General features: G+C 37.3%; 1 protein-coding gene across 4 annotated transcripts in view; it reads left to right on the plus strand.

Annotated features, from left to right (window-relative positions):
- The window catches only part of ILRUN (inflammation and lipid regulator with UBA-like and NBR1-like domains), a 90,859-nt gene that overhangs the window by 650 nt on the left and 74,487 nt on the right, over window positions 1-15,722 (plus strand). The window lies entirely within an intron of this gene.

Consider the following 15,722-nt stretch of genomic DNA (forward strand, 5'->3'; position numbering starts at 1 on the left):
GAGGCATGGGGGTAGACTTGGGAGCAAGAGGGCTGTGGTGTTGGTTAAGAGTAAACAGCACAGGAAATCTGAATTTGGGGAGTGGGGAAAAAAGCCTGGGGTGTGGAGTTGGGGTTGAGGAAGACAGGGATGAGGGGGGAACTCCGGGAGAGAATTAGGTGTTGTGGAAGGACCTGGGGCACGGGAGAGACTTGGGAGTTAGGAGCTGAGAACAGATATTGTGTGTGTGTGTGTGTGTGTGTGTGTGTGTGTGTGTGTGTGTCTGTTTCTTTTCGAGGACAGGGAAAAAGGAAAAAAAATATGATGGGGGAGGACAAGTGAGTACCGTAAGAGAGATGACTTTCCGAAGAGTTGTGCCAGGGAGGAGTGGGATCTACTAGTAGATCTCCTAACGGAGGACGGAGAGTGCTAGACCTGGGGCAGGGTCTGGAAAATCCTTAGGAAAAGTGAAGGGAAGGAGATTATCTTGGAGGACGGAACTTTTGGAGGGGCCTGGAGTCCTGGACTCCAGAATGCCAGAATGGAGAGGAGCTTATCTGAAATAAAGCTCTGTTGTTTGGGATGTTTGGGAAAATGGAGAACTTGGCTTAGGCTGGGAATCAAGTTTTTTGGCTTGGAGTCTCCTTGTAGAATTGGGGCAGAAGACCATGGCACTTGGACTAAAGGAGTGTTTCTTGGCTTTGGATGTAGCACTTGCTATTTTTGATAAGCAGGGCTTGTTCTCTGAGGAGGGGCTGTTGAGTTCACTTAGGGTGAGTGATAAACTAGAGACCATTAGACTTCCTTTGAAAGGATTTCAGGTGAAACAACTCATTTTTCTTTGGTCAGAAAGCCAGGGGATGAGTGCCCTTTGCTCTCTGTGTTTGGGCATTCAGCCCCCTGACATGTGGAATCTTGTTTCTCTTGGCATCACTTCTACAACCAGCTTCCCCTTTATTCCACGTCCACTGAATGCCTCAGGCAAAGCCAGAAAAAAGAGGCTGTAAGCCTAGTCTTTATCCCATTCCTCTTCTAGTCCTGTCTGGAATGATGCTCATCTTACTTGTAGCTGTGGTCACACCAAAGGTGAGATGTGAAATTTTTTTTTGTAGCATCATTGGTAGGTCCATTATTTTATCTTTAAACTTGATTGTTATAGCAAGAGTGGGATTGAATTTCTAGATGTCTAGAAAACTTTTTGAGGCATTCAATGCAGGAGATAGTCTTTATAGTTGAAGAAGCATTTGTGATCCCCACTTCTATCTTTTATGTCTGGGATTATCTAAGAGAGGGATTACAGCCTACAGTAGTTTTCTGAACACCAACCTATGGTGTTTAAATAGTCCTTGGTAGTGGTTATTGAAAACACTGAGAACAGGTATTACACTAGTGAAATTTAGAAGTAAAGCTGTACCTTGACGAGGATTCTCTTGCCCGCCTACTTCCTACCCCCAGCTCTTTTTCTTCCTTGTTTACACTAGTTCAGCATAGGAAACTTGGCATATTGTTGCTGCCAGTTTGGTAGGGGAGGATCATTATTTCTCCCCACCCCCTTGTGAGTCGTACCATTTAAGCCCTGCCCCTATAAGTTTTTAGTTCTTTAGAGTCAGTATTTATAAGTATAATTATTATGGCTACAAAACCAGTGTAATGAATTTTATATGTTTGAGGTGTGTGTGTTTAACATCTAAGATTGTTTGCTTTTAGGTGTGAAAGGTGAGGCCCAGTGTGGGTAAGAAAAAAAACTTAAAAATTATAGTTGCATTAGAAAAATTTTATTTGAAAAAAAAAAGAAAAATTTTATTTGAATTTCTTAATAAAAAATTATTAAGCTCAAAGGCACAGAGCAGCATGTATTCTAATGAGATAGCATTTCTGTATGAAACAAAGTGTGATAACATTTCTAAGCAAAGTAATAAGCCATTAAAAGATGGGTTCGGGTTTTAAAGCAGTTAGAAGTTAGTAGCTTCTTAGGAATCCAGGCAATTAAGTGATAATTCAGCTTTGAGCCATATTACCTAATTTTTTGGCTGTAGAAGTCATTTTTTGTCTTTGATTGTAAAATGAAGAATTACTTGTGAACTGAAGAGAGTGAGGCTTGATATTCTTTTCTTTCTCATGAAAGCAGTTAGCTCCAGTATTATATTTTGATTCCTATTTTGACCTGGCTAAATTTGTCTTATTAGATTTTTATTGTAAATAAATCGTAATAGCCATAGAAGTATATTTTTAGACTGTAATATAGGTCTTTCTGTGGCTTTAGCCAAAAGTTTTGTGTAAAACAATCACATATCTGCTAACCCACCCCAAAGAAATAAATCCATTTGATAAAGACTTTTTTCCTCTGAATTATCAGTCGAATGTTATTTGTTCACAGACCTTCAACAAATCGTACCACTCACACAAACACAGTAATTAGTTTTAATTTCCCTTTGTCCACCCGACATAAAAGTGGAGTAATTGATATCTTGGTACTCAGAATTTCATTCTACCTAAAAGGAAGTTTAGCAGTTTAGTAACTTGAAAGGGTATTTGATAATTGTCAAGAATCTTAAAATTCTGATAACCTCTGCCTGAAAAGGTTGTTTTATGAATTGAATTTCCTGTAACATGTTTTATAAATAAATTCTGCATCTTAGAAAAAAAAAACTAGTTAAATACAGTCATGCATGCGTACTTGGTCAAAACATTTGTGTGTTAAGAGATCTATAGTCTAGAAATGTATTGTTTTCAAGTGCCATTTAATGTCCAATTTTGCAAACTCTAGAGATAGTCCTAATACAGGTGGGCAAAATCTCAAATGGCTGTGATTAACCTGTTGATTTTTATTTATTTATTTATTTTTTAAAGGTTATTTGAGAGAGAGAATGAGAGAGAGAGCACATGAGAGGGAGGGGGAGGGTCAGAGGGAGAAGCAAACTCCCTGCTGAGCAGGGAGCCCGATGCGGGTCTCGATCCTGGGACTCCAGGATCATGACCTGAGCCGAAGGCAGTCGCTTAACCAACTGAGCCACCCAGGCACCCAACCTGTTGAATTTGAGATGATTAACTTTACTGTAACTTCATAAGTGCCTGCTGTGGGTTTTAATAAATAACCACCATTCAGTTGTTTGATAACTGTTAGAAAATAATATGGTAAATTAAAAATCATTATTTTAAAATGAAAGCCATAAGTTTTCTAAAATGAAACTTGATTTGGAAAGACTGTGCTTTTGTTTTCAAAAGTAAGTATTTTTTGTTGTCAGTAACAAATAACTTTTTTCTTTTTTAAAGATTTTATTTATTTATTTGACACAGAGACAGCGAGGGGGGGAACACAAGCAGGGGGAGTGGGAGAGGGAGAAGCAGGCCTCCTGCCGAACAGGGAGCCTGATGTGGGGCTCGATCCCAGGACTCTGGTATCATGACCTGAGCTGAAGGCAGACGCTTAACAACTGAGCCACCCAGGTGCCCCAGTAACAACTTCTTAAGAAGCCGTTGAAGAACTGACTAAATTGAATGTTTTGACTTTGTAAATTACCTACCCTATAAAGGATTTTTCCCCCTAGTCCTTAGTTCATTGAGCATTATGTAGATATTTCTATTTAATTTGGGATGAAGTATGTTTCAGTTTAAGCGTAAGCGTTTTTGTAGTGTTTATTCCTGAGCTGGCAGCCATGCTGCTGGAGATTGATGGAACTGCCTCTTAACAAAAGTAGTCAATTTTCAGTTCCTAAGTGAGTACAATAAAGTGAATAAATGGTGTGGTGAAGAGACCCAGTATCTGAAGCCAACTGAAATGACTTGTAGATTACTATAACTTTCTGTAGGTGGAATGTCTCGCAGAGACACTACTGGGCTGTGAGTATAGAACCTGGAATTCTAAAACTGGAAGCAGGCTTAAGAGATTCTCTAGTTCATTCCAGTTTTTCCTGAAGAATTGTATGTAATCCTTCCAAGCCAGCTTATTCTTGCATCCCTGAGGGCAGAAATTTGCATGATACCTTATTATAGTGTTTAATTACTTTTCTAGTTAGAATTTTGTCAAAACTAAATCTCTCTTACTGCAATTTAAAACTTTTTCGTTGCTTATACCCTCCTTTGAGATGGAGAATATCTAATAAACACCTTCCTTAAGAGGTCAGAAAGTTTCTGTTAATTCAAATCACTGAAGCTTTTTAACCATGTATAATTTAAGCACATTCCATTTAGTGATTTCTCATCCTTTAATGTAGCTTAATTTATTTGTTTTAAGGGGAAACCAACATGATTCAGAGGAGAACTTACATATGATTTAAAAAAAATTTAACATAAAACCATTTTAACCAATTTTAAGTCTACAGTTCAGTGTTAACATAAGATTTTAAGTTCACTTCTGACCCTCAAAATCATTTGTCTCATGTTTTTTTAAGTGAGTTCTTTAGCATTTGTGACAGGCAAATAACACCTTTAGATTTTGTTTTATTTTATTTTATTTATTTTGTTAAAGTAGGCTCTATGCCCAACATGGGGCTTGAACTGAAGACCTCAGGATCGAGAGTTGCATGCTGTACCAACTGAGCCAACCAGCTGCCCCTAGATTTTATTTTATTTTTTAATACTTCTAGATTTTTAGAGGACATTAACTTAGGAATTAGTACTGGCCTTATTTCTTGGTACAGGTATAACTACAATAATTTTGACTAGCATATAGCCAGTGTTGACTGTTCATTTGGCTCGTGCTTTGAAGTTGTGGTGTTGCAACATACTAGGTGTCTTCAGGAAGTAGTATGTATTTTTTGGAACATTACATGTGCCCATCATGGGTGGAACAGATGTTTTCTAGAAAAGTAACTAGGGAAAAACATTTTTATACAATCATGTCCTGTTGACTTTGTCAACATTGTCAGAGGCACCTGACTGGATAAAATATAGGTATAACTGACACAATGAAGCAAAATCAAAATCTAGATGTGAAAATCAGTTGTATCTCTTATTTCACAGTACCTCTCCTGCCTGATCTTTTTTTTTTTTTTAAAGATTTTATTTATTTATTTGAGAGAGAATGAGAGAGAATGAGCACGAGAGGGAAGAGGGTCAGAGGGAGAAGCAGACTCCCCGCTGAGCAGGGAGCCCGATGTGGGACTCAGTCTCGGGACTCCCGGATCATGACCTGAGCCAAAGGCAGTCGCTCAACCAATTGAGCCACCCAGGCGCCCTCTCCTGCCTGATCTTAATCCATTTCTCAGTCACCTGCGTGGTAAATGAGTTTCTCATCCACTCTCAGGTTTATATGCATGAGTCTAAGTAAAGTCCCTTTATAACAGATAAACCATGATATTAATACTTGGTTTCTGGAAAATAATGTGTGCCAAGCAGCAGTTTTAGGGAGAGGGTAGGGAAGGATTGCATAACACTCAGTGACAGAGTGTTGTGCGCTCTATGACTTTTTAAAAAATATTTGATTGATTGATTGATTTAGAGGGCAAAGGGGGGAGATGGAGAAGGAGAGGGAGAGCGTGGGGGAAGGAGCGTAGGAAGAGGGAGAGTGAGAATTTCAAGCAGACTCCCTGCTGAGCACACAGATGCTCAACCGACTGAGCCACCCCGGTGCCCCACACTCTATGACATTTTTAAGAAGGTTGAGAGTTCTTGCTTTAGAGTTCCTCTTTTCCGCTTTGTTCTTAACGTTTTTTGAGTGGCACATACAAGTTGGGACTCTGGGTATAATGTAAAAAAGTTTACAAATAGAGCATCTAGATTCATTTTAGTTTTAAAACGAACACAGTAAAAAGTACATTGTTGTCCTACAGGAAGTCTTTACAAACAGTATTGCTGTGGGACTTGTATTTCTGATCATAGATGAGGTCAAAACTAATCTCTATTATAGCTAGGGTGGGTGGAGGTGGTTTCTTCACCATCTCTTATCTTCCCACTCCTTCCACACAGAATTTGTGTAGCACGTAACAGCAAAAACTATCAACCAGACAGTATTTAAATAAATGTATTTTGGATAGATCCTTAGCGGTTTAATACAAAAAGCAGAAGACAGCCACTATTATAATTTGTGCTCTAATAGGAAAGGAACATGTCTGAAATAATCAGAGAAAATACTAAATTAACTGAGTAAAATTTCAGAACAGGTAGGAATGGACTGAATCAAATGGAACCAGTGATTCACAAAAATTGAATGACTGCTATGGGCAAGTTGTGTTCTTAGCAGTTTTGAAATAATTAGGGGATTTGAATTGATGGAAAAGCAGTGTATTGTAGGTAAAGGATGTTTCCGGAGTGAAACCAGGAAGGAGCAAGTGGAGTAGAGCCATCTAGGATCTTGGCTTGGCTAGAATGTGACAAATGGAATCAGGAAGCTTATTTTTATTTTTTGTTTGGAATATTGTTGATTTTTTAAAAAATTGAGATGAAATCGACATAACATAGAATTAAACCATGACAAAGTGAACACTTCAGTGGCATTTAGTGTATTCACAATGTGATAGCTACCACCTATGTCTAGTGGAAACATTTTCATCACCCCAAAAGGAAACCCTACACCTGTTAAAGCAGTTGCTCATCATTCCTTGGAAACCCAAGCCCTGGCAACGACCCAGGTCCATTTTCTCCCCCTTGCCTTGACAACCACCAATCTGAATTCTTCCCTATGCATGAACCTATTCTGGATATTTCATATGAAGGGAGTCATACAGTATTAGTCCTTTTGTGTCCAGTGTCTTTCAAGGTTCATCCATGTTGTATAGCATGTATCAGTATTTCATTCCTTTTTATGGCTAAATAATATTTCTGCGTATGTTGATACCACAATTTATCCATTCATCCGTTGATGGACATCCAAGCCATCTCCAACATCTGGCTGTTGTGAATAGTGCTGCTGTGAAAATGCATGTACATTGTTTGAGTGCCTGTTTTTACTTCTTTTGATTATAAACCTAGGAGTTGAATTGCTGGATCTTAGGGTATTCTATGTTTAACTTTTTGAGGAAACACCGAACTCTTTTCTACAGCAGTTGAATTATTTTATATCCCCCCTAGCAATGAACAAAGGTCTGTCCCAATTTCTCTTTCCCTTGCCAACCACTGTTATTTTCCTTTTTTTAAAATTATAGTCATTCTTACGGGTATGAAGTGGTACCTCATTGTGATTTTGATCTGTATTTCTCTAATTACTAGTGATATTGAATGTCTTTTAATATGCTTTTTAGCCATTTCTATACTTCCGTGGAGAAGTGTTTATTCAAGTCCTTTGCTTTTTTTAGTTGGATTGTTTTTTTCAGTTGTAAGAGTTCTTTATATATGCTGGATACTAGACCCTTATCAGATATGTGATTTGCAAACATTGTCTCCTATTCTGTAGATTATCTTTTCATTTTTCTTGATAATGTCCTTCAATGCACATTTTTATTTTGATGCGGTCCAGTTTATCTAATTTTTTGTTGTTGCTTGTGCTTTCGGCATTATATCTAATAATCCATTGCTAATCCAAGGTCGTGAAGATTTTTCTTTGTTTTCTTCTAAGAGTTTTACAGTTTCTCTCCTTATATTTAGGTCACTGACCCGTTTTGAGTTAATTTTTGAATGGGGTGTGAGGTAAATGTCCAACTTAATCCTGTGTAGCTTAATTTTGATTATGTCATATGCTCTGGGACTGGCTTCTCATTGACCCTGCATTAAATATATCCTTTACTTGTATTAAATATTGTCCTTGGCTAAACCTAAAAATTGGGCCAGAAAAGTGTGCAAGGTTTTCTGATGGGGGAAAGTATTATGGATGTTCTGTTGGTGCCCAAAACTAAAAAACTAAATGTGTTTTTAAATGGTCAATTCATCCTTTTCCCCATCTTACCAGCCAGCTCTTTCTGATCTTTCACTTTTCTGTTAATAGCTCCATTGGTCTCCCAGACGTTAGGCTTGAACTGAATTCTATCCAATGCCCTCTTGTTCCTGGACCCCATTCGTTTCCACTGTACAGTGCACTTCCCAGCTCTTTTTTCCATTCCCCTTGCCACCACCTTAACAGGAATACTCTCCACATTGGCTTTCCACACCCATCTCTGTTCCTTCCCATCCATTTTGTGGACATACCACTACCAGATTAATCTTTCTAAATCACAGCTTTGATCTGGGCCGGTTTTTTTCTTAAAAACCTTTAAACAATGCCCTTGTTGCATACCAGGTAAAGAACAGAACTTTAGCTTGACATTCAGGGCCCTCCAAAGATTGGTCTTGGTTTATCTGCCTCTACGTTTCTGGCTTATCTTTTTTTTTTTTTTTTTAAAGATTTTATTTATTTGTGAGAGAGAGAGAGAGTGCACAGTGCGGGGAGGGACAGAGGGAGCTAGAGAAGCAGACTCCAGGCTGAGCAGGGACCCTATTTCTTCCTTATCTTATGGAAAATTCCCATGCATATAGAATTTTGCATGTGCATATATATGCACATATACCTAGAGAATTTTCTGTGTGTGCCTGTGTATATATGTGTGTGTGTGTATTTTTTAACAACAGTGGTATTGTAATTTGAATAATGGTTCTTCCTATCCAGTTAAGTGGATACCACAGCCCTTGTACTGAGTTAGCTGTCAAGATATTTGGATAGGATGATCAAATAGGTATGTAGTTTTCCAAAAGTGCAGTGGTAGATTTGATCTCTTCAAATACAGTAGGATTCCTTCACTGTATTGAGCAACAGACTCTCATCCATTAATTACATGTAATTATTAAAACTTTGTTTTGCTGTGTTAAGAGCAAAATGTATTAACTAATGAGTTCATCTGAATTTGCTTATGAAATATTGTCAGGGAACACATTTTATAAGTTAAACTTTTTAGTTTTCCAAACTAAACTTTTAATTTAGTTTAACTTTTTAGTTTTTTCCAGACACATGGAAGAGGTTTAGTTCTTATTAAATCACCTTGTGCATATGAAACTAATACTTTTCACTCATAAGGGTAATTGATTTTGTGAGTGACTTTCTAATGATTTGTCAAAGTTAATGTATATCTTGGGAGGGGAGCAGCTTATTTCAAATATGGAACTTAGCCCCACTGAAATTACCATGTACTGGATTTTAAAAGTCTAAAAATGAACAGTTGTGTTTTCTTATGTTTGAGCCTTGGCTCTGTGAAGTGTTTCCAAGGGTTCACACTTGAATTATTGTGCTTGAAGTCAGTGATTCATAGCTTACTGTGGAGCAACAGCCTACTACTCGATTGATTGAATGATACACAGAGTGCTTCTAAAGTGCTTTCTGGTCAGCATTTCTTTTCTTTTTTGGCCTCGATCTCAGGATCCTGGGATCATGACATGAGCTGAAGGCAGATGCTTAACGACTGAGCCACCCATGCGCCCCAGCATTTGTTTTCTAAAGTAAATTTTGCTTTTTAATTTTTCCTTTTAAATACTTTGATAATAGGCTTTGGGAGAATAGAAATCACTGAGGGATGGGGTTTGCATACAACTACAACTGGGAACCAACTGCCTTTAAATTTTTTTAAATTTAAAAATAAAAACTATTTTATTAGGATATAAAGTTTTATTGTGACATAAATCATTGCAGATAAGATAGAAAGTGCCAGTCAGCAAAAAGGAAACAAAAATAAGCCATACTCACAGGAGCCAGAGATAAATAATTTTAACCTTTTCATGTGTATTTTTCTAATACATACTATAGTATGTTACCTGTTTGCTTTACAAAAGTGGAATATTTACTGTATTACAGGTACTGTTTCAAGTGATTGTTTATATTTTAATGTTCACAATAATTTTAGGAAATAAATACTGTTATCCTCATTTTACAGAAAAGGAAAAGAGGCTTGGTAAGGTTAAGTAACTTGCCTAAAGTTACATGGGTAATAAGTGGTAGAAATAGGATTCAGATGTAAGCAGTTTGGGATCAGAGACTGTCCTCCTGATTGCTGTGTTTTATACACTTTGTGGGTTGCTAGGGCTGCCATAACAAATTGCCACAAACTGGGTGGCTTAAAACAAAAAATTATTCTCGGACAGTTCTGGAGGCTAGACATTGAAGTCACGACATCAGCAAGGCTGTGCTCCCTCTGATGGTTTCTAGAGAAGAACCATTCCTTACCTCTTCTTAGCTTCTGATGGCATTTCTTGGGGTTCCTAGGCTTGTAGGTGTTTCATTCCAACCTCTGCCTCAGTAGTCACATGGCCTTCTTCCTTGTGTGTGTGTCTCCAGATTTCCCCCTCCGCAGAAGGACACCAGTCAGTTGGATTTTAGGCCCAGCCTAATCTGACCTCTTCTAAACTAATTACATCTGCAAAGACTATTTCCAAATAAGATCACTTTCTGAGGTTCTGGGTAGATGTGAATTTTGGCGGATACTCTTCAACCACTACATACACTATTTGTAATCTGCTTTCACTTATAAAATCTCTTATGACTATGGTATCTTTAATATGATTCTACACTTTTACGTTTAAGGCTTCATAGTATTCTGTTACATGGATGTAGAATAATTTAATAATCCTTTTTTTTGTTGGATATCAGGATTGTTTTTAATTTTTTATCACTATAAACTCAGTATTGAATATCCTTGTAGGTAAATCTTTGCTTGCATCCTTAATTATTTCCTTAGAATTTTTTCCCTAAAATTAGATTGCTGGGCTAAAGATAAACATGGCTTTTAATACTCTTAATATTTAATTGCCAAATTGTGTCTCTCATAAAGGTCAGACTAATTTGTATTTCCACCACTACTGTGTGAATAACTGTTCTTTTAATACCTCATCAATGCAGCATATTACAATCAAAAAAATTTTTTTTCAGTTTTGTAGATTAAAAAATGTGACTTGTTTTAATTAGTATTTTGTCATTTTTAATGAGTACTTTTTTCTTTCTTTTTTTTATTTGTCAGAGAGAGAGAGAGAGCAAGTAGGAGCAGGAGGAGGGGAAGAGGAGAAGCAGGCTCCCCGCTGAGCAGGGAGCTCGATGCGGGACTCGATCCCAGGACCCTGGGATCATGACCTGAGCCAAAGGCAGAGGCTTAACCCACTGAGCCACCCAGGTGTCCCTCTAATGAGTACTTTTATGTCCAAAATGTCCATTTGTATTTCTTTTATGAATTGGCTGAATGTGCCCTTTGTCCGTTTTTTTTTGGTAAGGAAGTGTGCTTTTTTGGAAAGGAAAGTTTTCTTCCTGTTAAAGTAGTAATACTGAATACAGAAAACCAGCAAATTCAGAAATGTTGAAGAAACAATAAAGAAATAAAGCCACTGGGATGCCTGAGTGGCTCAGTCATTAAGCGTCTGCCTTCAGCTCAGGTCATGATCCCAGGATCCTGGGATCAAGTCCCGCATCGGGCTCCCTGCTCCGCTGGAAGCCTGCTTCTTCCTCACCCATTCCCCTTCTTGTGTTCCCTCTCTCGCTTTGTCTCTCTGTCAAATAAACAAACAAAATCTTGGGCGCCTGGGTGGCTCAGTTGGTTAAGCGACTGCCTTCGGCTCAGGTCATGATCCTGGAGTCCCGGGATCGAGTCCCACATCGGGCTCCCTGCGCGCGGCAGGGAGTCTGCTTCTCCCTCTGACCCTCCCCCCTCTCATGTGCTCTCTCTCTCTCTCTCTCAAATAAATAAAATCTTTACAAAAAAACAAAATCTTTTAAAAAAAAGCCACTTGTAATACTACTCAGCTGTCAGTTTGTGTTCACATATATGCATATATAGATATATATATGATGTATATTTTAAGTTAAGCCTGGGTGGCTCAGTCGGTTAAGTGTCTGCCTTGGTCTGCCTTCAGCTCAGGTCATGATCTCCAGGTCTTGAGATCGAGCCCCACATCAGGCTCTGTGCTCAGTGGGGAGCCTGCTTCTTCCTCTGCCTCTGCCCCTCCCCCTGCTTGTGCTCTCTCTCTCTCTCTCTTTCTCCCTCTCTCAAACGAATAAATAAAATCTTTAAAAAATATATATAACACGTAACTTTACAGCCTGCTTTTTCACTAAGCATAGATATCTTGCCATGTCTGTTTTTCATGGCTGCTAGTATTCCATTACTTACTTTGTAACATAGTTAAGAAGCCATTTATTGATTATGTTGTTTTCCACTATTATAAATATCTGTTCGCTTTTCTAATTATTTTCTCCTCTCTTTCTTAATGTTTTAAGAAATTGTGATATGACATCAAAAACTAATGATGTAATGTATGGTGATTAACATAATAATAAAAAAAGGAAGTTGTGATATGTATAGCCTGTATATTTATTTTGGAGAAACTCTTAGAAGTGGAATTGCCAGGTCAAAGTTATGCCCTTTTGAAGGTTCTTGAACATTGACAGACTGCCTTCATGAAGGATGTAACAATTAATAATCTGAACAGTTAGGCATTAGAAAGCTTGCTTTCTGGGAATGATAATTTTTAATATTTGCTGAGAAGATTTATTCTGATGGATAAAAGGCATTACATGTTTTAGTTTGCATTTCTTTGATTGCTTGGTGAAATTTTAAGTTTTACATGTGTGCATTGGCTATTTTTTAATAGACATTTTTTATATTGAAAAGAAAAAGTATAACGAATCCTGTGTACCCACCATCCTGATTTCAGTCATTAATTTTTTGTCTTTTTTTTCACCAGAAGAACAGTATTGTACTTTTTTTTTTTTTTTGAGAGAGAGAGAGCACTGAGGCGGGGAGGGAGGAGTGTAGAGGGAGAGAGAGAATCTTCAGCAGACTCCACTCCCAGCATGGAGGCAGAGGTGGGGCTCAATCTCACAACCCTGAGATCCTGACCAGAGCAGAAATGAAGTCATTCCCTTAACCGACTGAGCCACCCAGGCGCCCCTCCAGTAAGGTTTATGCCAATCTGTGGTCAGTCCTCTCACCTCCCCAGCACTGGGCAACCACCATTCTGCTTTCTGTCTCTCCCGAATTTGCATTTTCTGGATATTGCATGTAACTGTAAACATTCAGCATGTGGCCTTTGTGGCTAATTTCTTTTCTTGAGCATAATATTTTCAGGGTTTAGCTGCATTGTAGCAGGGATTATTTATGGAAATTCATTCTGTTCTATTTTATTGCTGAATCTTCTACCTACCTTAAAAAAATAATCATTATTATGAAAAACATAATTATTCAAACACTACCAAAGATTTTTCAATGAAAGGTAAGTCTTTTTTTGATTCTAGGTTTTGTGTCTCTTTGTCTGAGATGGTACCTACTATCAGTCTCCTCCTGTGTACCTTCCCAGACGTTCTACATAGTTTTAAATGCCAGTAAATGCCCTTGCTTTTTGGTATCTTTGTCATTTTAAAAATTGGTATGCGTAAGTTATATCTTGCACATGTTTTTTCAGTTTCCTGTTTTTTAACTTCTTAAAATTTTACTTAAATAATTATAAAACTAATACGTGTTTCTTGTGAAAAGTTTAGAGAGTACATAAATTCCTGTGTTTTCCCTCTCTCAACTCATTCTCTAGAAGTGGCCGTTACTGTTTTTTTCAGAGACACTGTGTACCTCTGTAGGCCTGTATTTGATCAGAGTGGTCAGAGTCCATGTGTGTGCTAATGAGGAGTTATTGCTATACTTTCCTCCATTCTACATGCAGATTTAAATCCTTCCTCCTACGGTTTGGGTTTCTTTTTTCCCCCCGAAAAAGAACTGTCTTCCGTATAGATAGTTAAAAGTCAGTGAAAGTAGTTCTTGATAGATGACTTTAGGTCTTAAATGTTAGGTCTTGTTGGGAAATTTTCTCCTCCACAGTGCTTTAAAACAAACTTTGATACGTTGTCAAGTATGGACTTTAGGCCAGGTCATTTCAGATCCATCATCTACTTCATTTGTCAAGAGTTTTTCTAACTGGGAGAACATGATCTGTAGATCACTAGTATGGGTCTTATCTCCTCCCCCGTATGCACCCCATGCAAATGGAGTCATGCTATATGTACTGTTCTCAGATTGGTTTGTTTACCTTCACAGTATGCTGTGGGCATCATTTCTTTTAATGGGTGCATGGTGTTTATTTCACTGTGGCTGACCATATTTTATTTAAATATATCCTTGTTGATGGACAGCTAGTTTCCAGGTATTTGCTTTTATAAAGCTGCTGTGGTACAGGTATGTTTATAAACTTGTAGGTACAATTCTAGAAGTGGAATTGCTGGGGCTGGGTGTATGGGCAATTTAAATTTTGATAGGTAGTATCAAATTCACTTCAAAAATATTGTAACAAATTTCATTTTTACTATCAGTGTACAAGAGTGCTTGTTTTGTCACACACTTTTATCAACCCTAGAATGATCTTTGTCTTTACATTGTTGCTGGTCTGGTAGGTTAAAAGTGTATTCATTTTAATTTGTATTGCTTTAATTATGAATGAGGTAGGACATCTTTCCATATCTTTATTGACTATTTGTATTTTCCCCCAGCTTTATTGAGGCCTTTTGTACTAATAAGTGTTATTACACTTATTAGTGTACCTACCTACCTCAATTGGATTGTTATTCTTTCTCTCAGTGACTTGAGTTGTTTGCATATTAAGGAAATGAGCATCTTACTTAATATTTGCCTTTCCTCCTGTTCGTCTTTTAACTTGGTTTATAACTTTTTTTTTTACTTAGTGGCACTTTCTTTGTGAATTTTTATGAAGTTGAAACCAACAGTCTTTTTTGATTTCTGCTTTTGGTTTCGTGCTTAGAAATCTTTTCCCCACATAATTGTTACATAATTATTATTTATCTCTGTTTTATTTATGATTGCAAAATTAACATATAAATCTTTTATATAGTTGAAATATATTTGGTAGTGTGGTGTGAGGTCGGTATCTAACAGGTTTTTCAGATGATTTATTTTTCCCATTTTTTTGAGAAATTCGTATCTTCCGTCCCCCCGCCAAGATTTGAAATGCTATCTTTATCATGTATTAAATGCAAATTATATATATTCGGGCTTGTTTTTACACTTTTTCCTCTGTTGTATTGGTATTTATGTCCAGTTTCTAGGGTTGAATAAGAGTTTTAAGGTTTACTTAGAAGGTATTTTTAAAGGCAATTACATTTTCTTCTTATAATTTAATTTGCATTTTATCCAAGTTATAAATGCACATAATTTCCACAAGTAAAGTAGTTCTACAGGGATTAAGAACAGGGATTCTAGACCCCCTTTCCCTTCTTTCACTTGCCAGAAGCGGTCTTTTTCAATTCTTTCAGCTGATTTTGAGATTTTTTGCCTTTCTGCTGATTTCTTTTCTTTTTCTCTCTCTCTCTCTTTTTTTTTTTTCCCCCAGTTTTAACCATTACCTGTTGATTCCCCACAGGGACATGAGGATTTCATTCTTTGATAGCCAGTGTGGTGGTGAAGAGCAAAAAAGTTCAAAGCTCTTTTGCTACTTACTATTTGTATGACCTTTGGCAAATTATTAACCTCTCTGTGCCTTTGTTTTCTCATATATAAGGGCAATATCTGTTTTTATCTGATGAGTAGATAAATTAATATGTGTAAAGATTTAGAGCTGTGCCTGGCACATGGTAGTTTCACTCACCCTATCTCCTGTTCTCCCACTTTAATCATTTGTAATTTGGTTAAGTCAGTTTTTAGCGTTTATATTGTTTTAACTGTTTAAATGCTTATTGACACCTGAGCTATTAGTATATTTAGATTCATTTTCCTTTTCTGTGCAATCTTTTGCTGCCCCAAGGGCAATAATTGTGTTAACTTTTGGTTTGCTCAGTCTCTTAGATATTTTTTCCCTAAGTTACCCTCAAAGTCCTTACCAACTATGAATCCCTTCTTGGTAAGTTCAGACAGTGTTGCATCAGT

Source organism: Eumetopias jubatus, unplaced genomic scaffold (assembly GCF_037043125.1).
Source record: "Eumetopias jubatus isolate StellerSeaLion01/CBP00866 unplaced genomic scaffold, mEumJub1_p1.0 scaffold_6, whole genome shotgun sequence".
Taxonomy (NCBI): Eukaryota; Metazoa; Chordata; class Mammalia; order Carnivora; family Otariidae; genus Eumetopias; species Eumetopias jubatus.